Raw genomic sequence first — 23,723 nt, 5'->3', positions numbered from 1 at the left:
AAGGTGAAGTGGACTGTGATTTATTTCATATTTGCAGTTGTCATCGTTGTCATTGACATGCACATTGTTCTCTCCCCTCACTTGGTTTAATACACCAAAAAGTCACAGTAAAGCAGATGCACACTGCACTAGGGTGTGTTCTCCACCCACTGATGGATTGACTGATCATTATAACAAACATCTGCTTTGATCTAGTTTAATAAAAAAAAAAAAAAGCCTAAACAGAAAATATTGTACTGCAGGGTATGAATAAATGAAACGTCAAGAAAACAGTGAGGGGAAATGAAGTCAGACTGAGTGAAGAGGACAGTGGGAGGGGAAAAGAAGGCAAGAGCAAAGCAGCTCAGGGAGTCAGTGAGGGGAGAAATGATAATGATGAGCCCTGAGACCGCCGACTATTTTAAGACTCCTTAAAAGTGAAACAGCAGCTTCGGGAAATTTATAGATAGTGCTCAGGCTGAAAAGTACTGTTTCCATTATTGATCATTATGCGGGCTGTTTTCTTAATTAAATTATTAACTGTTGATCCTCCAAAATGTCCCAAAGGTAAAAGTTACTTCAGATTTTGTTTATTTTCTCCAAACAGCACATTTCACATTTTTTATATAGAGATAAAATTGCAGTAGTTACTTTTAAGTTGTAGAACAAATAATGCAGCGACAGGTTGCACCAGTTTGCTGGATAGGTCTCTTACTACAATTTGGAAAGGGAGTGATGGTCTCTCATTGGCTACCAAGAGCTTTAGCTAGACCAGTGGTTCCCAAACTTCTTTTGCTAGGCCCCCCTTTGTTTTACAAGAAAAATCTTCGCCCCAATCTACACGGGTATTTTTGAAAACGCAGGTGTTTCTATGCGTTTGTGCCTTTCGTCCACACGTAAACGGCGTTTCAAATCACCAAAAACTGAGATTTTTGAAAACTCTGTTTTCGCGTTTACGTGTGGACGAGGAATACAGAGTTCGTCGCGCAACGTCAAAGGTATGTGCCTTTTTTCCCGTCACACTGTACGCCGCATTATTGTTTACATGAGATGAATTTCCACAATCACGGATAGAGACAAAATACTGTTACTCCTAATCTGACTATCTGCAGTTTTTACACGCTTACATATACACACGCAGTTACTGTCCCTCCATTTAGAAAGGCAGAGGCGTCACGGTGGAATTATTTTACGTGTAGTTGGTTTTCTTTCCTGTGTAATAATCAACATTGCTTTCAATACATTTTTCAAAAAATGCCTCTCAGTGCAAAATGGGTTGAAAAACATAAACAGCTGTGGGATACTGTTAGTCCGTGATTTGGACAGGGGGAAGAAATTACGGCAGGATCAGCCTGATGTTATTTGTATCCCACTTTAACTTTACCGTATAAAGAGCTAACATCTCTAAAATGTCAGGAACAGTTTATGAACTAAAAATCAAGAATGTGAGATACTGTTTGTCCGTGATTTGGAGAGCCCAGCACGTACTCCTGACGCATGGAAAACCAATTCTGCAGGGGAGACCTACCTTGGCACTTGTGCCGGTGAAGCCAAAGGGAAGATATGCTTCACCATATTTTCTAGTCTTTGGCTTGGAGGGAAGTTGGTTTGGAAACATATTTGGCGATGCTTCATCTCCTGCTAGCAGTGTCCAAGCATTTTTTTTTCTTTTCATAACCCCCACCCACCCACCCGCAATGGCTCTGCACCAGCAGGCGAGCCCCACACTTTGGGAACCTCTGAGCTAGACTAATGTTGTATATAAAAGATGAATTTAGCCAAAATGCATTAACTCAGTGGTTTATGGACTACCAGTCTAAAGCCTCGGGTTCAGCATTTTAAACCACAGTCCTGGCTCACAGGCAGTGTTCCATTTCATCCCTAAGGTGTTGGACACTTTGCTGGATCCTGCTGCAGCAGACTGGTTTTATACACTGGGATCTGTCTTGTTAAGAGTGAAGAACCTCCCAACAAATGATTGCCATGAAGTTGCAGGACACTAGTAAATAAATTCTTACTGTGTAGTGCAACTTTAAAAGTTGATTGAACTGGAACTCTAGCATATATCATTAAAAATCGCCAAAAATCAACTGGATTCAGATGCAATGACATGTAATTATTCTTTTGGGACTATTTTGTTTTCAGCTATCTAGATCTGCCCATACAGCACAATCCAAGCATTTAAAAATATAAATACCAAGTGTTTACACAACACGGGTGCAAATATCGATACTGCATATGCATCTCTGCTTTGTCATCTCATGCAGGCAAGCTCTTCACATTGAAAATCTTTGGCCTCATTCCTCCTGTGGACGTCACACTTTATATAATGCGTTCTGACAAGAGCGTCACACCCCCTGAATTTGCAATACACCACAAAAAGGCACATCAAGTTCCCAGTGTATGCACAGAGAGGCACACGTTCCCACCACTAGCGGATGAGGCAATCAGCATTCAGGCCCACCTGGGAAGCGTGAGTGACAACCCTCTAAGAATGATGAACAGGATGTGAAACAAAATCTTCAAAAAGGCTGATCTGTTCCAGATCCTTCACCAAGAAAACCCCACAGCTGTTGCAGCGTTTTTAAGCTTCACACCGAGGCTCAGGGTTATACATAATTTGCAGCAAAATGTTTAAGTGGCATTGTTTGGATGAGATGTCTGGGTACATGTTGGTTAAAGTCAAGAAAAAAAGAAAAGGTGATGTGACTTTGCTTACTCACGTATCTCTGAGCAGAGGAGTGTGCTCCTGACAAAACGTGGAACAACTGTAAGTCACAGTGAGGGAAGAAAAATGAAAAAGGATGTGAAGTCAGGGAGGAGGAGGCCCTTTACCCCGTCTGCCTCCTTTTATCTTTAAGATGTTACTTTAAAGAAAGAAGCCGTCTTTGTTACTTCTTCTGCTATCGAGGTGCAGAGAAAAGACAAGAAGCTGATGAACCTGATTCTAAACCAGACAAAGGAGTAATGGTCTGTATGTCTAGACTAAGTAGCTTATCACGATAAAAACGACTTCTGAGAAACAACAGCAATCTTTAGATGTCAGCATTATGCAGCTTTAGTTGCAAGTAGCCATCAAGCATCTGAGTCATCCATCTGTCATCTCTCCTACAGAACCGTACAACAAAAGAGTAATTACTAATTATTATCCCTGTACATGTTTTGCCTTGAATGTATAGTCATTTTATTTTAATTTAACTACATCATAATAACAAATATAGAAAATCTAATGGTGCTACATGTATTGTAAAATTAGATTTCACATCAGAAACAACTTTGTAAACAATGTCTCTAGGTAGGTTTCCATGGCAGCAGGTGATTGACATCTGCGAGCCAGTGTTGACATGCATCATGCTGTCAACTTCTATTGTGTAGTATGAACTAGAGAGCTGAAGAGCTGTTATACTGTAACCTGCCAATAATAATACACGTTTAGTGTGCATGAATTAACAGGCCAAAAACTATATAGTGAACATTTTAGTGAGCTGTGTGAGCTGCCTGATTATTATATATATTATATTTAATATTTGTAATCATGGTATATTACTGTTATCACAGTTATTCCCTGGAATCAATGAAACCCACATGTGATGCCATTTGAGAAGAAGTCACCATCCAAAGGGAGATCCCAAAGGGGCTTAAAGGAAGATTCACCCTGTGCTCCTTAAAGCTTTGGATGTTGTGGACTGTCCTGGTTAGGCACATCAGTCCTGCACTGTATGAAAGTCTGAGGCACTACCTCTGAATTGGCAGACTGTGCACAATATTTTAAAGACGAATGAGATGTTTTCCAGCTTCAGGGAGCTCACACTCCTCAGCCTCCCTGGGAATGGAGGATACTGGAGAGAAAAGTTCACAAATTAGTCCAACCCTGAATTCAGGAGGAACAATTCAGTTCTTGTCCTGGTCAAGGATATTCCCTGGTGCAGGGGAGTCTGCCAAACTTTGCTAATTCTCTTTTCTAGACTTTAAGGTACTTGAATATCTTTCTGAATAGTCAAATACCTTGTGTGGCATTTCGGGTCCTGTTACAGTCCATTTTGGTAACTACACAAAGGATGCAAGAGCTTGGTCTGCACTGTCAGCAACAAGTGCGACTCCTCCCTAGTGGGTTTTGGACTCCACGGAGGCCATAGTTCTCAATTGGAAAAAGGGTGGAGAGCTCACTCTGGACTTACTTACTTACTTACTGTTATTACCTATAGCTATACTGAGAGTGACGATATAACCTCTTAAATAAAAAACGTCATTTGTGCTCTCTTGGAGATGCGCAAGGGTGACGAGCTCAGTCATTTGGAATGAGCTCAGAATAGAACCACCACACCTTCATATCAGAAGGACATCTGACTAGGTAGTCTTCTGAATGCCTCCTAGGGGAAGTGCTTTGGGCATGTCCAACCAGCAGGAGACCCAAGACAGACCCAGGTTAGACTGCAATGATTATGTCTCTTGGCTGGCTTGGGAACACATTGGTGTTCTGCCAGAGGAACTAGAGCGAGCGTTGGGGGAATGGGAGGTCTGGGCATTTTGGCTTAGACAGCTGGCCCGTGACACAGACTCAGATAACAGATGGATGGACGGCTCTAAAGAAAACTCACTAAACAGAAAAGATGAAATGTGTATATGTTTTTAGGGATAACTAATATGCTAGAGTTTAAGTCACTAGGGAAATTATTTTGAGGGCTGAACATAGCAGATAATTCACCATACAAACTTACAAAAGAATAATATACAACAGTGCATCTGAGCAAAGCATCAAATCTACATTTCTGCTTTTTAGTAATACCTCTAAAATACAGAAAGGAGCTAAACAAATTTATGCGATACATTTTGATTTTTCACCTTGCGTGGAGACATTTACACAAGCTTGTGAAAGCAGTTTTTATGAGGAGATCAGAAATCTCTGAAATGAAGGGAATTAGCGAATTAAACCTAGAAATGTAAACCTAACGACACCAAAGGAAATGCAGCTACTTTAATCTCTCATAAAAAAAAACGCAGCAACCTGCAAAAAAAATAAACTCCTGTTAAAAAACAGCTCCTGCAGCTTTTTGAGGCTGTTCTGCAAAACACTGATAAATCAACGATATGGCATCGTAAGTAACAAAATTATCAGCAACAGCTTCTTATTTACTGGTGGTCTTACTTATGTGTGAGCAGCACATTCTCAGTAAACATTTACAGCTATACTTGAGGACTGTAGTCTACCAGTGGTAACCTACATAATGTTTATGTATTTAATGTATTTACTTTCAACTTCATGATGTCCGTCTCTGTTGCCTCTGTTGGTGTAGCTCAGGTCAAGCTGAGTAAGATCTGTGTGCTAGTGCCAGAAATAGCAGGAAGTGGTTTTGTAACGCAGAGAACAAGATGAGCAGATATATTTGAATCACGACGGCGCAAGGTCTGCACTGTGGCCTGAGAAGCTGCCAGCAATCCTGAAGGGAAGCCTCTGGAGACGAGGATAGTCTGTCAGGCCAGGCTGCTACAGACACACACCATGGCCCTGTTTGCCTGCCACATCGGAGCTCAGTGCCTTCGGAGGATATCGCAGACAGCAGAACTCGTCTCTAACTGAAAACAACTGATTAGCCTTTTTAAAAAATAATTTTCTTTTGGTTGCGTCTAAAGTTCCAAGTCGACCTAGATAAAAGACACGTAAACAGATATGCACGCCTCATATCTGGAATTAACTGACAGCTGATTCAAGTCTTCAAGGAATGGTGGATATCCCGCCACAGGGGAAATCATATTGGGAAGATTTCTGCAATGGGCATGCTATGAGCGTTGAACTATAACACACAGCCAATTTTACTTCCAGCCAAATCCAGCAGCTGTGGACACCAGAACGATGCCACACTGTGAGTTCAGGTACACTAATGACCACCCCAAACAGTTTTTCTTCTTCTCCAATTCACTCTGCAACTAATTTTTTTCATATTTTGTACTGAGGTTTTTCCTTCACATTAACCTATTTGTTACATTTTTTGCACTTCTGGAACTGCAGTACTTGTTGTCATCTTAAAGTTGACTTGCTAATTACAACAACTATATTATTACAAGATTAATAATCTCAAGTAATATCAGATATGCCACGAGAAGCACAGTAAAAGTTTTTAGTTTTTAAAGCACAATATATTATGAATCATATAAAAAAATGAATGGAAGAGGATATTAAAGAGGGCAAATGCAGTATGTTTTTCAAATGATTCAGAGGCTTGGAAAATGTGAAGGTCTGCCTCAATGGCTCTGCGTTTGCACTGGAAAAGAGTACTATAAGCCCAACTGTGATGGAGACAAAAGGTCAGGGCTATGCAGGTCAGAGCTGGATGGCTGGTCAGGTTACAAAGGAGCACAGTGGCAAAACAGTCATTTTGTAGCAGCATTTTATGCAGTACATGTAGTAACTTCTGCAGTTTTATCTGTATTGAAAAAGGTATTTGGGTTGAATGAGTTCATAATACACATGATTTAATATGACTGCACCGTGAGGGTCTTGGGGGTTCTCCAGATAATCCGTGGAAATCCGGAAATAATAAACAAGACTGACAGCCAGACAGAAATATCATTCTCGATTTGAAGCAGCTGAATAAAAATAACAGCAGCATAAAAGTGATAAAAAGCTCTGAAGTTTTCAAAATGAGCTTTAGATATATGAAAAGAAGTTCTCTGGCACAGAGATAAAGTGGAAAACTTCTAAAGCCACTTAAGTTCTTAAAGGCAGAGAGAATGCATCAGCTATATTGCATTTCACCTTGTCCTTCGGGATCGACACTAAAAGAAGGGTAAATATGTTATTATTATTTTTTATTTTATTTTTTATTTATTTATTTTTACCTTTATTTAAAAAGAATGAATCCAACAATGTTTTCTTGAACATTGACCAGAAAGCAACTCTGGTTAAGGTGTTTGGAACCACAGATTGTGTTTGGTTTGGTTAATATGCATCCTTGTTAATATGCTGTTGGATTATTTTCACACACAAAAATGAGCCCAGAACTTAGATGTGCTCCTTGAACCTAACTAACTCACCCCTCGCAGGTGTACACCACATAACTATGACAGTTTGGTTTGTGATTAGGGAACTTTTTTAGTTTTGTTCTAATCTATCTGCTCTGTTTTTTTAATCTCTCTACACTATCAACTGCACAAGAAAGGAAATCATTGGAAAGCCATGGGTGAATTCTATAATGCCAAATATGGCAGCTGTCCGAGTTGCTTCTACAAGAACTCAACTAGACATGATCCATCTAGATTTCAACCCTCACCAATCATAATATGTCTGATTAGCTGCAAGATCCCAAAATGCACACTCACGCTCTAATGTGGAATTGCCCATGTTTGTGTCCCCTAGTTTTCTCGTCTTTAGAGTATCCAGGATTTTTCAGAACTTCTAGATCAGTCTCTATTTTGCATCTTGATCATGGAATAACCTTCAGAGCACACTAAAGCTGAATGCTTCAATCTCCCTGGGAGATTTCAGAGTAACGGAGTATAAGTGCTATTCATAAGCTTGACTTTGTATTTATAGTATTTTGACTTTATTTTATTTTATTTTGTCCCATGAAAAACAAATGTTAATCTCAAAGGACTTCCTGGTTAAATAAAGGTTAAAAAAATGTATTAACAAAAGGATGAAAGCAGTTATGAGGAAAATTATGGAGATGAGTAAAAAAGAGAAAAATTTTTGCTTCCTGTTAGCTGACGAATTTATAAAAATACTGAAAATTATGTAAGTGACATTTGTTTTGTTATATAAATCTGTTGCACCTGCTTTTGTTGGTAAGGTGAAACATGTTTGGTGAAAGTGGGAGTGCTCCAACTCATTTTCATACAGTTGTTTAAGTATTGAAGATCCTTTACGTTTCTACAGTCTGGGTGAAATTGTGGCGTTTAATACTTTCTTTTATTATGACAATTAAATAAAAGAATTGAGAAAAATCCATATCAGGGGGTCACAGTAAAAAATCTTAATCAGCCAATAAAATTGCATTACAGTGCATTTTGTATTTTATTAGATTTCACTTGAACTGTTTTTTTTTTTTTTTTTTTACATAAATAGGATCAAATTATAAGAAAAAAAAAAGCACTTCTTGACGGGAAACTTTAGGAAGTTTTCGTTCCTGTTAAAAGAAAAGATAGTCTTCCTTTTAACAGTAAAAACCTTTGGCAGGGCCAGGGTCACAGAGGGGAAGCCTAGGGGGGTGAGGAGGAAGAAAAAAGAACAAATGCCAAGAGAAAAGGCAAAGAGAGCATAATAGCTACATGTGCTCTGACAGTGTTACATACGATATGAAAATGCCTAAAAATATATATATGTAGAAGGAAGTTGGGATAGGCATTAATATTTCCTCAATGAATTAATGTAGCTTGTTGTTTGAGTGGCCTGCGCCTGACATTCTAATCATCAGATGCAAGTCATGACCATTATTGATAAACAAGGGCAGAAGCCAATAATTCTGACAGATATCTGTCTGTAGGGCGTGTTTACAAGAAAATCTGCAGATTAGCATGCGTAGTACGAAAATGTGTCATGCTCTGCGTGTTCACAGTATGGGCTCACACTCCATACTGTTGTTTATTAGCTTGCAAAGCTGGACACGATATGCACTAAATTACCACTGGACCCCAGGCAAGGTCCTAAAGATAGAACCACACTGGTGCATGCATACCAGTTACAGTGGCTGTGAAGGTGCAGTCTATTGTTTTACTTCTCTGCAAACGAGCCCATGATATTCTGATCATGTACTGCTGAATGTTCAAAACAAAAAATTGCATATTTATGTAAGGACCCTTAGGGGTTCTTATTTGTGTTTCTCAGTGAATTGCCCGTTATGATAGCGAGAGCATGATATTATAATACTTCAAATAGATGATTATAAAATTCAGCTACAACTGCTAGTCAACAAATGCTGTGCTCTGTGGGTAAGGATATATTTAATCCCCATGAGATTTATGCATCTTATTAATGTGCTTTTAAATAAGATTTACAGTCTCTGTGGTGCTCAGGCCAATCTTAATGTTTGGCTAATTAGAAGTTTGATTTTGGGAATGGCAGGTGGTTGAATAAGAAATCTGCTGCTGGGTGACTCGTCACCTCCCAGAATGGCATACCGAGAATGGATCATAAAGAGGAAACATAATAGCTGCTATTTCCCCGGCTGAATAAAGCGAGTTATCCGGGCCATTCAGCTTCACACTGCTTCCTCGTAGCTAAGATGCAGGAAAGGCCTGCTGAACAGATGAGTTAAGGCTGTGCATCTGGAAAATTGGACATAAGTTACAGCAGTAATCAACATGGAGGTGGAGGTCGTTTCCTGTGATGAACGTCTCAACACATGCCGCAGAGTCCGTGCGAGTTTCATGTGTCTTGTTAACGAGGCTGAAGAGACAAGCAGGCAGACTTTCAACAAGAGTTAGGGAGATGGATTTTCCAGCTCGTCTACATTAATGGATATAAAAGAATAATAAAAATCATTACCTTCCTACCCATGCCACCACTGAGAATGAATGCAGCAGGTTCAGATACACAACACAGATCATTTTTAATACTTTCAATTTCTTCTTCTGTCTGGAGCGCTTGGATTACATATTTGCTAGAGTAAACATTGAAATCTTGCAGTGAAACAACATGTGTCTGCAGGTAAAGGCATTCGATGATGACAGAGTGAACGTCTCATTACACATATCAAAGCAGGATAAATGTGTTCATGCCACCATGGCTGCATCAGCATGCCCGTGTGTCACTCACACTACAGCAGCACATTTATAATATTACAATCTCATTTTCAAACTGATTTAATTTAACACTAGTTAATCTGCATTTGCACAAAGGCCAGCTCTTTCATACCTATGAGGTAAGGTCAGGTAAGGTCAGTGATAGTATGATGTGACTAAGAGGAGAAGCAAATAGTAGAAAAAGACAAATCACAGCTAAGATGACAATGACAAGTAGAAATAACCAAGATCCCAATATAGCATATCATCAATGCATTTTAGAGGAAAAATTGTGTTCACTTTATTTACTATACATCACAGTTGTGACAAAACCCCCCAGTCCTTTTTCAAAACTCTGTCATCCATCACTATTACAGCAAATTAACAACTTTGGGAAAATAGATTTGCTTATGGTAAACTAAGACTAAAATGTAGCAGAGTTTTGAAATAGTTACAAATGTTTATGCATTAAAGGATATTGTCCATGTCAACAGCTCCATGTGAACGAGATTAATTTGGCCTTTTGTCTGAAGCTGCTGGTGTCACAAAGAGAATACATGGTGGTTTTGAGCCCTAGGGCCTTGATGCTGCTACAATGTGAGATCTAAAAACCAGCAGAGCTGTTTTGGCAACTTGTTTCTACTTGCTGATTAGTTTCCTTTTTGCTTTTCATTATTTAGGTCCCAGTCACACAGGTCTAGAGAGCAGTCAGTGACCTCTGGCAAACATCAGTCACACTGTGTATTTCCTGACTTATTGGTGAGTTGTTGTTGGGGGCTTCTGGCTTTGTTTGGGTGAAACAGGTCATAAATTGGGTGCTGCACCAAAAGTTTGACTGCACTGGTTGCTATCATAATGTCGTGGTCCCATTTAGTTTGTATGGAAGATGCTAAATTGTCTGCAAACAAATTGCCGAGTAGTGAAACTGCAATAAAAACCAGAAAACTCTGTGGCTTACTGCTGCTCCCAGCATGTTTGAATTGATCTCATTTTGCATCATTCACAGTTTCACTACCCCTTGCTGAAAACTTTGTGAACACATGTCTGCAGTATTTGCAGAAATGTTGTTGTCTGCCACCAACTGGTCAAGGAATACACATTTTTATGAGTGTGAGTGAGGTCTTCACTCACTGCTCGGTCATATTCAAGCACATAAGTTACCTAGAAAAGGTCCTAAATCAGTATCCCAAACCATCACATCAATATATGATTAACAAGTGCCATGACCTGAGGTGTCACAGCAGATGCTAAACGGCTCCTCGTGCATATCAGACAAACACCAGTGGTTTTGACAAAATGGCAGAATTAAAATCGAGGAAATGAAGACTAGCTGGTGCATAATCAAACCTCTGTCTTGGTTCTCTTTCAATTTACTGGAGATGCCTCTTTATATATTATAAAACAAATGATATTAATACAGAGTATCAGTATTATTATTTCATTTTAATACATAACTCACTACATAATTGACTTACGGTACTAAAGTCCAATGACTGAGTTCATGACCTCTGAAAACAATTAGAGCTGCAAAGGAGTCAAAATTCATTTTGGCTTGAGGCAGGATTAAAATCCATCTGCACTATATGTACTAATAAAATGTAATTCTTCCAGACAAGTAAATCCCACATGACTATTTCTTTAGGGTCACGAGTGACACTGATGATCTTAATAGGAAATAAAGAGGTGATGAAACTTCAGCATCCAGTGAATGTGGAGTATGATATTCTTTCACATATGCAAAAGTTTCCCTTTTCCATTTCCTCAAGAGTCAAATTCATCGAAGGTGAATTATTTACCACAGCACACTTTCAGGCACATCACAAAGAATACCTAATAAATGGGCTAGGTCCTGAGGCAGTTATAAAGTTATAAAAAGGAGAGATCCTTGTCAACAACCAAGCATCTGTAAATATTTTAATGACTAAATGAATAAGGAAAAAATATTGAACAATTTAATTTATCACCCTAATTGACTAATGAAATCTAAAATATTGAAATATGCCAATACACTGTGGACTTAAGCTTAAAACAGAAAATAGAACAGGATGACTGAATAAGTTGAACTTTTACTGACACCAAAGAAAGTTGGGTAATATAATTCAGTTCAAGAACCAAGAAGGTGGGAAAGCAAAGACAAAATACAAAAAGCAATCTTATGGAGCACTTCTGGCTGTGAAAACGTAGCTACAGTCACAACACCATAGAAAAAAATTACAACAAAGTCATTAGACAAGTGCGAAAAAAATGAAATCTTGAATCGAAAAGAGTAAAGCATGTCTATCCATTAGACAGAAGGTACTTCATAGTGATGTGCGATACCGCTGATTTCCGTTCTGATCCGATACCAAGTAAAATTCAGGGTGGTATCGACAATACTGATACTTAATGTTTTATTGCATTTCAAATTATAGCTTCATAATGATTACAGGACATCAGACTACTTGTTCTTATTGCTTAATAATGCAGAATTATCATATAGAAATAAAAAACCTGAAGTTGTGCGCTATTTGAACAGGTTGCCTACCTGCAGCACCAAAGGACTCCGTGAGCGACGTCTGTCTCACCCTAACAGCACCTTTCCCTGTCCTCTCCTCCTCTTCAGTTTACCTCAACATATGCTCGTCATATCCTGCGATATGATTGACTCTGAGGTGTTTGACAGGTTAGTGGTGTTGCCACAACACCTCACTGTCTTGCCACATGTAATGTAAAATACGTCCACAAATGACTCCATTTATACTCAGCCATTGTTGTAAGTGTGCACGCCAAGGGGCTGTGACACCTTTATACAGCCATATTTCGCTTATGACTATGAAAGGCGGAAGAGAAAGTAGTTCCTTCCAAGTTAGACAATCCGAATAATATAGTTTCTTTCCACTGTGTTCCTGTTAATGATAAACTACAAATTTACTAAAATATTGATATTTTAATATGAAAATTGATTCTAGAACATAAATGACTGGTATCAGAGGAATCGATAGTTCAATACCGATCCGCACATCACTAGTATTTCTGACTTACCTTCGCTTTTTTAGATGTCGATTTGTTTGATATATTTAGTCTGATTTATTATAGTCAGTCTCAGAACAAGCAGCAAAAAATGATTCATTATTATTAGTTATCAACACTTATTATATTATATTGACTGTAAAGAGTAAATTTCTCAATGTATATTAAAGTGAAGGTATACATAACAAGTGAGCATGGTGAAGTAAGTATGAAAACCTTTGTGGTTCGAAATGTAATTTCTTTTTACTCGAATGACAAGATTTTGGTGACAATGACAAAGGTAAAACCCAACAGATCCCCAACATCAATAACGTCCAGTACCGACTCATGTGGCTCTGGTGCAGATCTCCCTAGGTGCCTTTGGATGATGAACCTACATTTCATCTACTTTCAGACCTAAATAACTTTATGTAGTGAAAGCCTGGGTAATTTCCCCAGAGGAATGTCACTGTGAACATAACAAGCAGGTTGTATGTACAAATCATCTGTGGAAATCTGTTGAGAGCTATCAGAAGAAGTTTGTCAGTGTCTGGACCCAAAATGATTTGGTGTAAATGCATTGACATATATCATGGCTATATGCGCCATGCTGGTAAGTCACCCGCTTTTTTATGTGCCAGATTTACGACACTGCATTCAGTAGTTGCGTAGCATACTGACAAATTGGCCTGATGTGTGCAGTCACCCTTTACTTTTGTTCTTGACTCTCAGAAGCTGTCATCAACTGTCATCGAATGAAGCAACACAGGAAGAACTTACCTTGAGCAAAATATAGTCTGACAGATAACATCATCATATTTGTTTATGTTAGGTTTATACAGCAAACAAGCCATCAGGGAGCTTTAAGTGTAGTCATGGATATCTTTAATATCTGATCATCAAGCTGACTTTTTCTTCTTTGGTCAACTTGCACACATTCCAGTACGCGAGGTAAGCTAAGGTGGATAGGCTAGTGATGCAGTATTGAAGTAGAGCGACGTTTTTTTTTTTTTTTAAAAAGGCAGATTATACAACAACTTCAGTTACCTTAACCAAACCTAATCCACATCTTTACTTGCCACAGAAAGATTCCATCCTTTTTCTTGTATTGAGAAAAAAGGCCAGTATTAATCATCCAAAATAAATGTTATTCTCAGAGACAGTGGGCAGCTAAAACGATACACACATGTGAAAATGCATGAATGCATCCAGCCATCCACCCACACACCTCTGTATCTTCTTTATCTTCTGCATCTTCCCACAAACACACAAGTTGGATCTGCTCATCTGCGACACAGGAGGGAGAACGGTCTGACAGCAGGGTATATTTGAACACTCTGCACGTCCTGCAAGGCACGAGTGAGGGACAGTGGCTCAGCACTGTCCCACATTACCATCTCCACAGGTCTGCTGGGAGGTCTAAAAGATGGGCTGCCCCAGTGCTCCACAGTCATGATAGGAAGACTGGAGGGGGGATACTGTAATGTTTAGACAGGACTGACAAAATACCACCTGTCATACAGTCACAGCTGAGTAACATGCTGACCATTAGTGATGCTAACTCCTGCTGACAGAAAGATGGAAACAGAGGTGATATTCGAGCAAGAAAATCAAAACACGGAATAAAACCAAAGAGTGCAAATGTTTCATAAGCCAGTTTTAACAGATACAAACAGGCAGTAATGCACAAAGTGGTGCTGCCTCTCTACCTATAAGGAAAGAAGGGATTCACATGCTTTTTCTGACTTTTGGGAAAACATAGCAGATGACACCTTGAACCAGAGTGCCTGCTTTGAGCCTGTCATTAAGGATAGGAGGGGAAGCAATTAGGAGCTGCCACATCGTTATGACATCCCCTTTAATTGTTCTCTAATGTATCGTATTTTTCATCTGCTTCATTACCTACTTGAAGTAAAAGGCGTTTAGTCTTGGCTAATTATTGGGAAGAAAACAAGTCTAACACAGACCATGTCACTAGAGGTACAATGAAACTAAATATGTAATTTGTCAGCAGCTGATGGTTTTACGCAATACTGATTAGTGCTGATTAGTGAGTGTTGCACGAGTTGTCCAGCAGAAAATTTTTCTTGGAGAACTATAGTTGTGAATCGGCACAGTACGTGTAAAATAGGACAAAACACTTTGCAATAAAAGTCTGGCGCCAAACTGAAAGGCTAAAGAGTGGTTACAAATAAAATACAGTGTCTCCAAATGGAGCTACAGCTCATCCACATATCACTCAGAACAACTTTGCATCATTTGCAGGACAACATTACGCAACCAACAAGAGCCCCTGAACGCTGAAGTCAAGGGTTCAGATTTTATTAATTAATCCCTCCATGCCTCTCATGCCAAAAATTGAAAACTGGAAATCATTAAAAAGTTGGCTTGATAAATAAATAATAGAAATAACTCCATTTTGATAAAACACTCAAAACTTTTCCCTACTTTTTGGTGTTAAACGCCGGAGACGAAAGATGAGACCATTATTAAAACATCACACGCAAAGTCTTTCATTAAATTATCTTTTTGTTACATTGTCTGACAGTATCAGATCTCACTGCACAAAATGTAATCAGTGTAAAATGCAATCACGACCACAGCAAATGATGGAACGTCAACGCTGCTTTCAGCTGTCATCTGTTAAGGGAGCTGTGAAATCAAGCCAATGGTGTATTCGCTCTGTTTTAGCACCTGAAAAAGAAGGTTTTCACAGGTTTTCACAGACTATGAAAAATTAAGTACATCTCATGATTTAATAGCTTCTAAAAGCATGTTTAACAGCAGTAACTTAATGTCATACAGAAAATGGAGGAATCTGGACCAACTCTTCTTTGCAGCGTTGCTTCAGTTCATTAAAGTCTGCATGCATTTGCACTAGGGCTAGGCCATATCATACCGTTCACGGTAATACCGGTATAATGTTGTGCAACGATAAGAAAATGAAATATCGCGATAGAATATGGGTAAAACGTGCATGTGCAGTGCCTTTGTTTGACTATATTAAAAAATGTGTATTCTTATTTGTGATTAATGGAATCACTAGCTACGTTGATAGAAAGGAATATAACACATTGCAACTGGCACAAGGCTGATAAGCAGCATGATATTTTGAGAAAATGAATGCTCTCAGGAAGAGGGCACTCATACCACAAAAAACCTGAGGCGCATAACTCGCCACGACATTGCACCTTTCCAGAGGCAGCATCACAGACTACAGCAAAATGCAGTGGGCAAAACATGAATCAGATGAGATTTCTATACTGCCAGCTGCCAGGTTAACATATCAGGGACAGATATTCATTTTGCATGCTTGACTTTGAAAATGATTTTTTTTTCCTGGTCATCCATTTGATAAGAATGATTCAGGACAGAACTTGACGAGTCCAAGGCCCTCCCTCTAGGACTCCCATTTATCTCAGCACGGCCATGCAGCCTGCCTGACTCGTGCTCTTCAGCTCTCTTTTGTGCATTAGGTTAACGTTTTTATAAAGCTGTCATCATCAGTATGGACAGCCCCAGCATGTCCTCTTTCCAAGAAGGTCCCCTATGGGCCAGAAGCACCTGTCCTTCAGAAGGACAGCTGGGTCTCTGTTTAACAGTGCTGTCAGGACCTGCATTCTTCCGGCAAATCACAAAGCCTTGAGGGAAGTGAGGAGGTGATAGGGATGAAACACTGAAATCCTGAGTGAAAGGAGTAGATAGTGGTGCACATCATTATGGTACAGGGAACAAGGCAATTTAGAGATTAGTAATCATTGCAGGGTTTACACCCGTCTTTGAAAATTCTCAATAAAGCTGAATTTGGCAGTTTTTTATTTTATGAATCTTTGTAAACAATCATAATATTATACATGTGTGCACTACTGTAATACATTTTTATTCATTTATTTACTTTGTATTTTATTAACATCGCTTTACTTTGTTTATTGTGTTCTTGCAAACAATAAAATTAGACATGTTTAGTGTAATCTTATATGCAGCATCTATACAACACAGTCTGTATGTTGCAAGCATATTTGATAAAACTATATCAACAAAAAAAAACTAAGAATTTGAGAAAAAAAAGTACAGTTTTGTACAGGAATGTTTTGACATGCTTCAGAAACCACTGCAGTGATTTGCATTTAATTTGGTTAGGGATGTTCTTTAAGCCTGGGTACCACTTTGCTCAATGCACTAAGCTCAGCTTATTTTACTAACTAGCCCATCGTGGCTGCTCAGCTCAGGCAGTTCACATGTATACTTGTCAGACTCTCTTTGAACAAAGTTACTTTGAGAGCTACCTGTCAGAGGGTAAAAGAAGATCAAAGAATGCATTTCAATTTTAAATTTCAGGTTTTCATGCAGTTGTGTCCATCAGCCTGAGTTGTCTGTGTTCCTAAGTTATCAACTTTTCTGGCAGAAGCTGTACTGTGCTTTGGGTCTGCTGCTGCTGCTCATTGTTTAATGTGTTTCAAAAAATGATTGCCTGAACTACTTCTAATGGAAACAGAACTATATTAATTCTCAGTCATGCAACACAGAAATCTGGGCTATCCATATGTGGTAAAAAGGTTTTTTTATGCTCTTCCCGTCTGTATGTGTACAGTATCTGCAAAAGTATGACATTGTGTAAATGTTATATATATGATAATGAGGTCAGTGTATACAAATCTAATTCCTAAGAGGCTAAACCGGAGGCTTCAGAATGCTCTCCACACTGTGTTTCTGGTGGTTTCTACTCTACTTACTTCTATGAGGTATCGTTAATATGGACATCCAGACAGACAGCTCTGGTTGTGAGCATAGCAGTCCCACCCATCTCCTTCTCAAGCCTGTTTGTGGATGGAGGGTAGCCTTAAAGGGACAGGAGCTAAAGCAGCTAGTTTTAGACAGTAGCGAATCGCTGTGCCAAAGCCAAGTGGAAGACACACAAGAAAGGTTTTTGAATTGTTTATTATGGGAAGCAACTGTAGCAAAGTCCAAGAAAAGAAAATGAACTATGTCACCTTCACCTTAACTGTTCTGTAACGTTGTGAGTTATTTTACCAACATGGAAAATGACTTCTTTCATATATTTATATCAGAGCATAGCAATAGCAAAAAGGGCTTATATGTTACCGTCTTCCTGCGTTTGACTCCATGAGCACAGACTAATTATATTCTTTTATTAGTTTCCAACATTTAGAAACAAACTCATTTTGCATTCAATATCAAGAGCCCCAAATACTGCACTGTTACAATACTCTTTATGATAACCTAAAAATAGATAGTCCTCTAATTGTAAGGACAGATGTCCTTATAGCGCGACATATCTACACTATTATGGCTCAGTTTCTTGCTCTGGTGATATAAGATTCACTGTATGTAAAGTTTAAAGATGACGGTAACGTCCAGAACCTAAACAATGTAGGAAATAATGAATACTGTTTGGCTTTTACATGATGTGCATGTAGGCTTATACTGTAGGCTTTATTTGTGGTGAGCCAGCATAGAAAGACTCATAACTAATGGTGTCGCTGACTGTACTGTGTATGTGTCTGCAAAAGTATGACAGAGAGTGAAAACTAGAAAAACACTTTGATCTTGCTGGGTCTGACACCGATCTCTGCCAGTCTAGCAAGCGTTCCCTGCCTTATTTTGGTATTGCTCCACAGCTTTTACCTGTATACTTGTTTGTTTTTCTCCTCCGCTGTACTCTTCTATATTTACACAGCCTGCATAAATATGGCTAAAAAACATGGGTAAAGAGGGGGGTCACAGCTTAGGATCTAATTTATTTAGCCTGTTTTACTTTTATCATTTATAATGAGGAAATGCAGATTTATCCTTTTTGAGAAAGAATATGTGAAGTATTTATTTTCTTTATGATATACATGCTATTTTCAGGCCATTTCTTTGTTGTCTCCCACACGTGTCCTGACCCATACGAATACTCCTTGCCGCAGTGGGGATGTGCTAACAGTAGTCCATAATTCCCTTTATCCATGAAAGATAACCCATAGGGGTTTGAATAATGAGTCAGTGCCACCTGTGCCCATGGTGCCACGGGAATGTGGACTATAATGCTGATGAGCTTCTGAGGGCCAGTGTGACACTCTGCTCCTCCATTCCCCCTCTTCATATGTCCATCTATCTTGGAAATGCTTCTTGCTAAAGCTTTGTATGTCTCCCATTTCACATATTTGTAAGAAGCGCTTTGCCTGCGCACTGTAAAGAAACATTTATGTGAAGGAGAGTCATGGGTCTCATTCAGTGAGGAGGGCAGTGTGGGAGAACACTGAAAGCACTGCAGAGCTAATGTGGGCTTTCTCATATAGTCTCAGTCTGGTTTGGGAACACACTATTTGTGAGGAAGAAACAAAAAAACACTAACTGCTGTGCTAAGGGAGGTGCAATTCGCTTTCACAGACTTTGTGAGCAGCTTTGTCAGCAGTGAGAGATGACTGAATGTATAGAAGACATATTCTATATGAATTACAGACATTTCTTACAACCCAGACCCCATTTCTGCACTTATTTGTGAAATTGTCCTTACCAGTAAGTCTCAGTGAGACTTACTGAGACTTACTGGTTGGATTGATTTTGTTGGTGACATGGAGGGGTAACTAACCTCTGAAGTTCTAATTAATCTAAGAACCTCTAGTAGCAAAGTCTTTTATTTTCGTACAGAGTGTAAATCCTAAGAAAAAACCAAAAGCAGTGCTGAACGGTTCCCGCTAACTTTCTGTATATCCAATGCCTAATATAACTTGCACCTCTTTTTGCCATAGAGCTTTCATGCCTATGCCCAAAAACTATTTAAAATCATATCAGTGAGTCACACTCTTGCTCTAGGTGACATGTTCCTTCGTCACAATGAACACAAACACTGCAGTTTATTTTGAGTCCCTCTCTCATAGATATTGTTGCTAAAAAGAAACTTACCCAATGTGCATTTTCACTCTTATTTCCAACTGCAGTCATTTCTATTTGGAAGCTTAGCTTGGTTCTCGTGCCAAGTGTTGCAAAAGTCTTAAGACACCGCTCATTTCTTTATATATTGCTTTGAACTACCCAGACTTTGTCATTTTTTAAAGTAGTTTTTGAGCTTTCTGAAGATCTTTAAAAGTTTTTCTTTGGACATCAGATGAATGAGCCCCCCTTTCTTTGTTACGTCACTTAACACTGAATAATTGAAGCATAAAAAAGGCATAAAAGTCAAAGGATGAACCAGTGTTGATACAGGGTACAATTTTAAATCGTAACCTGACACAAGGGGAAATTTCCTTGATACAAGGTTCAATTTTAAACCCCGATACATGCCGTGATCATTCACTTCAAACTTCAATCAAAATTTCACACAGTCTTGAATCATCATGATATACTGTGACATTAATTTTTTTCCCCTTCATGCACTTTGAAATTTAAGATATTTCTGTATTCAGGTCTTCAGAGCAGATCCTGGCTTTTATCCAACATCACAGAAAATGATCAGGTTTTGAATTTTTTTTTTCCATGAAAATACACTGAAGCCAATTTACTTGAGTCTTTGGGTCGTTGTTCTGCTGCATCACCCAACTTCTGCTAAGCATCAGCTGGCAGAGAGCCTCTGTGATATTATCCGGTAAGATATGCGGATAAACCTGGAAATTATTTTCCTTTCCGTGATGGCATGGTGCCCAGGTCCAGAGGCAGCACTTACAAATCATAACGCTCCCCACGCAATACTTCACCTCTGAGATGATGTTTTCCCGTCAGTACTGTCACAACCTGGTTATGGGTATGACAAAATAACCAAAGAGCTCATCTCTGTTGTTATGCCATCAGTTCTGCGATGTATAAACTCAACAAAATCATTTCACGCCAGGGTTGTAAACTTTAACAAGGTGCTCCCAGCCTAACAATGATAAAATGTGAGGCTGAGTCATTCAACAGGACAAAAGAAGGACTGCTTTTAGAGTGACAGAAGAAGAAGAGAATCAAGGTGTAAGAATGACTCAGTCAAGGTTGTGACCTAGACCTGAAATGCTGTTGCAAGACCTCAAGAGGGCTGTTATTAAGTGATTGCCCTGCAAACTTCATTGAACATAAGCAACACTGTAAAAAATGAGTGGGGCAAACTCCCTCCACGACATTGTGAGAGACTGAAAACAAGTTTAAGTTGGTGCTGATGAAGGTGCTTCTCCAAACTAATGAATTACGGGGCAGTTTTTCAAAGGACTGCATATGGAACGTAGGAGTACTGCTGAACACTTTACACCAGCCATGCTTGATAACTTTTCTTCTGAAGGTTTTAAAATTAATTTCCCTGGTTGATGAATTAAAAGGGCTGACGGCATGAACCAGAGTGGTGGTTTCGCAAGCTACCGAATAGATTTTCACATGAACACTATGTAAATTTTCTTTTTGTATAAATGGAATATAAATAATTTATGTTATATAGATTTTTTTTCTTCATAGCTGTAGTTATAATATTTAAAGAACTGACATATTTCAAGACACTCCTTTTTAAAAGTAGTAAACCTTTGAAAATATTTCCTTACTTTAACTTGCCACTGTAGTTTCTATCAATCTGTGTTATCTGATATCTACACACTACTTGAAATGGGTTTTTTTTGTCTATTTTAGATTTCTCTGAAAAAATCATTTCGCCATCAAAATCAATAACGATTAAGATTTCTTAATGACTGCAACTCTGTATGATGGTTGAAACACAGCAAAACTTTAAATAGTGAATAACAGAAACGAATACAACCTGAAGGCACACGGAGGGAAAAAGAAAAAAACTTCTGTTTCTTCAATGAACAGAAAAATAATTATTTCATTCCCATTTAATTTAATTAAAATATATTTATATAGCACCAATTCAGACATAATTTATCTCAGGGCGTCACTGTGAGGCTGAGAACGTACAATAGCATTGAAAGAAAGCATGCAGTTAGTGTAGAGGGAGAGGAACATATCTGAATAGTCTCAGCTGGATTTCACACAACGTTTCTTTTCTCTCTATTATTTCTGTTACAAGGGTTGACATATGGCAATTTCTTATTAATTAAGCCGAGTGCAATATTTAATTTGCCACCTACGGTATACGGTAGATATAAGCAATGGGTAATACTGAAATATTTACATATCTGTATGCAACATATGGGTGAGACTGTAAAGTTAAATTAAAATGTGCTGCCAAGTTAACAGGATGAATTGCTGTAAATAGCTCCTTTTATGAGTGTATTCTTGTCTGAAAGAGAGGCACAAACATCTGAGAGATATGTTAAATTATTGACAGAAGTTGAGAATCTCAGACAGGTTTCTCTCTTTGATATTGCTAAGGTTAAATCTGGCACATTGCTGTGTTCTTTGTCTCTTGATGCCTACTCCCTTTCTTAGCTTTTTACCTATTTCCCTCTGACTTACAAAACAACCTCCTCTCCTCTCTGCCTCCCCCAAAACAAAATGGACCCAAGGGACGCCATATGAAAGACTCACAGAAAACCCAAAATGATAAAGCAGAAAGGGAGTCACACGCAGACTCATTTAGCTGACTACAGTCTGGTATTTCTAGGCTGAACATACAAAATGTGCTATTTTTTCAAGCTACTAAAAAGGAGGTGAGAGTCCAAAATTGAACTACTGACATACTGAGGTAAAGTTATAAAATATGGATTAAGCCAGACATCAATAGTATCCAGTTCAACTGACAGGTCAGAAATATAAGAAATGAAGTCTATATGGGAAACGTGGACATGCGCAAGGAAGTGTACGCACAGGGTGTGAGTGAGGGAACGCAGCTTTGAGTGCTGGCTAAAGGCGCATCAGTAGAACCAGCTTTCATCAAAGATGCACAGCCTTAAAACAGACTGTCAGGAGAGTAGGCTGGTATCCTTCGTTGATTCTTCCTTCAAAGCATAAGCTTGTGAGATTCAAGTGAGAACAAACATCTACTTGCCCTTTTAAGTCTGTTTACATTTGCCTGTGCTGTGGTCCTTCGTTCTCAAACCTGATTTACACAGGTGTCCTCAGAGAAGCCTGATCTACAGCTACATTTGCAGGCTGTAGGAATTTTCAGACACACACACATCTGAGAGTCATCCAAAAAACAACCTCATACTGTTCACTACAGATCATCTAGGCTGAAGCAGCTTGGGAGTAACTGAACAAAGGTACAAGTAATGGAAATAGGAAAAATGGGGGGCGGGAGCTCTGACTGAAGTCTAGTTTCTCTCGCCTTAAGATATCTTCCCATTTTAAAATTTGAAGAAGAAAACTAGCAGTGTGCAAAGGAACTGCTAGTTGTTTGTCAGGTATCACCAGAAACCATAAAAAGTCCATCAGCAGGCGCATTTCCTGGATGGAATAGTAACACTGTAGCATTCAAAAACGAGATTTCAAAAAAACAATGGGAATAAGAAATGGCTGCTTTTGTCCTGAACATAAATGAGGTGGGCTGACACCAGAATCTTTATGATACATGAGTCTCTGATCAAATCAGACAATATTGTTATGCATATCCAGCGTCTACATATAAGGGAATGCAGCATGATAAGAAGGGATGCAGCTAGGTGGGACTAAATATGTCTAACATGGCTGAATCTGCTTTTTTCCCCCTCTCCCAGAGCCAAGGAACTTTTATCTTCTAATGCCAAGACACATTTTGACCCGAGCCAGCTGATTTAAATCTAAAAAAACACAAACCATATAATGGAAGAAAGCAAGTTGTAAAAGAAGGTCAAAATGATGTACTCTATGGTCATTCTGTATGTCATGATAACTCCCTTAGGGGACTGCAGAGCCCTGAATCTCATATTCAGAACGTGAAATCTGGAATGTACTGTATGTGGGATGTAATAAGTTGGAAATATGTTCTTGGCCTGTTTCCAGCGTGTTAGAAATTATATATATTTTGTGCAGTGCCAAATTAATTCCTGTATATGTGACTCTTAATACTTAATTAGGCTTTTAGGGTAGACCGTGAATTCAAAAAGAGAGAAGGTGTGAAGTTTAGAGTGCCGCTGTGAGGAAGAAAACATGCAGCTACGCCATTCTCTTCACACTCTAATAGCATCTTATGTGTGTGT

The 23,723-nt window shown here is 38.8% G+C and overlaps 1 protein-coding gene across 5 annotated transcripts in view; it reads right to left on the bottom strand.

Moving 5' to 3' along the window:
- asic2 (acid-sensing (proton-gated) ion channel 2) overlaps window positions 1-23,723 on the bottom strand; it is a 394,155-nt gene that overhangs the window by 91,875 nt on the left and 278,557 nt on the right. The gene's annotated exons all lie outside the window — the stretch shown is intronic.

Source organism: Simochromis diagramma, unplaced genomic scaffold (genome assembly GCF_900408965.1).
Source record: "Simochromis diagramma unplaced genomic scaffold, fSimDia1.1 OVJJ01000321.1, whole genome shotgun sequence".
NCBI lineage: Eukaryota > Metazoa > Chordata > Actinopteri > Cichliformes > Cichlidae > Simochromis > Simochromis diagramma.
This window is presented reverse-complemented; position numbering and strand designations above follow the sequence as displayed.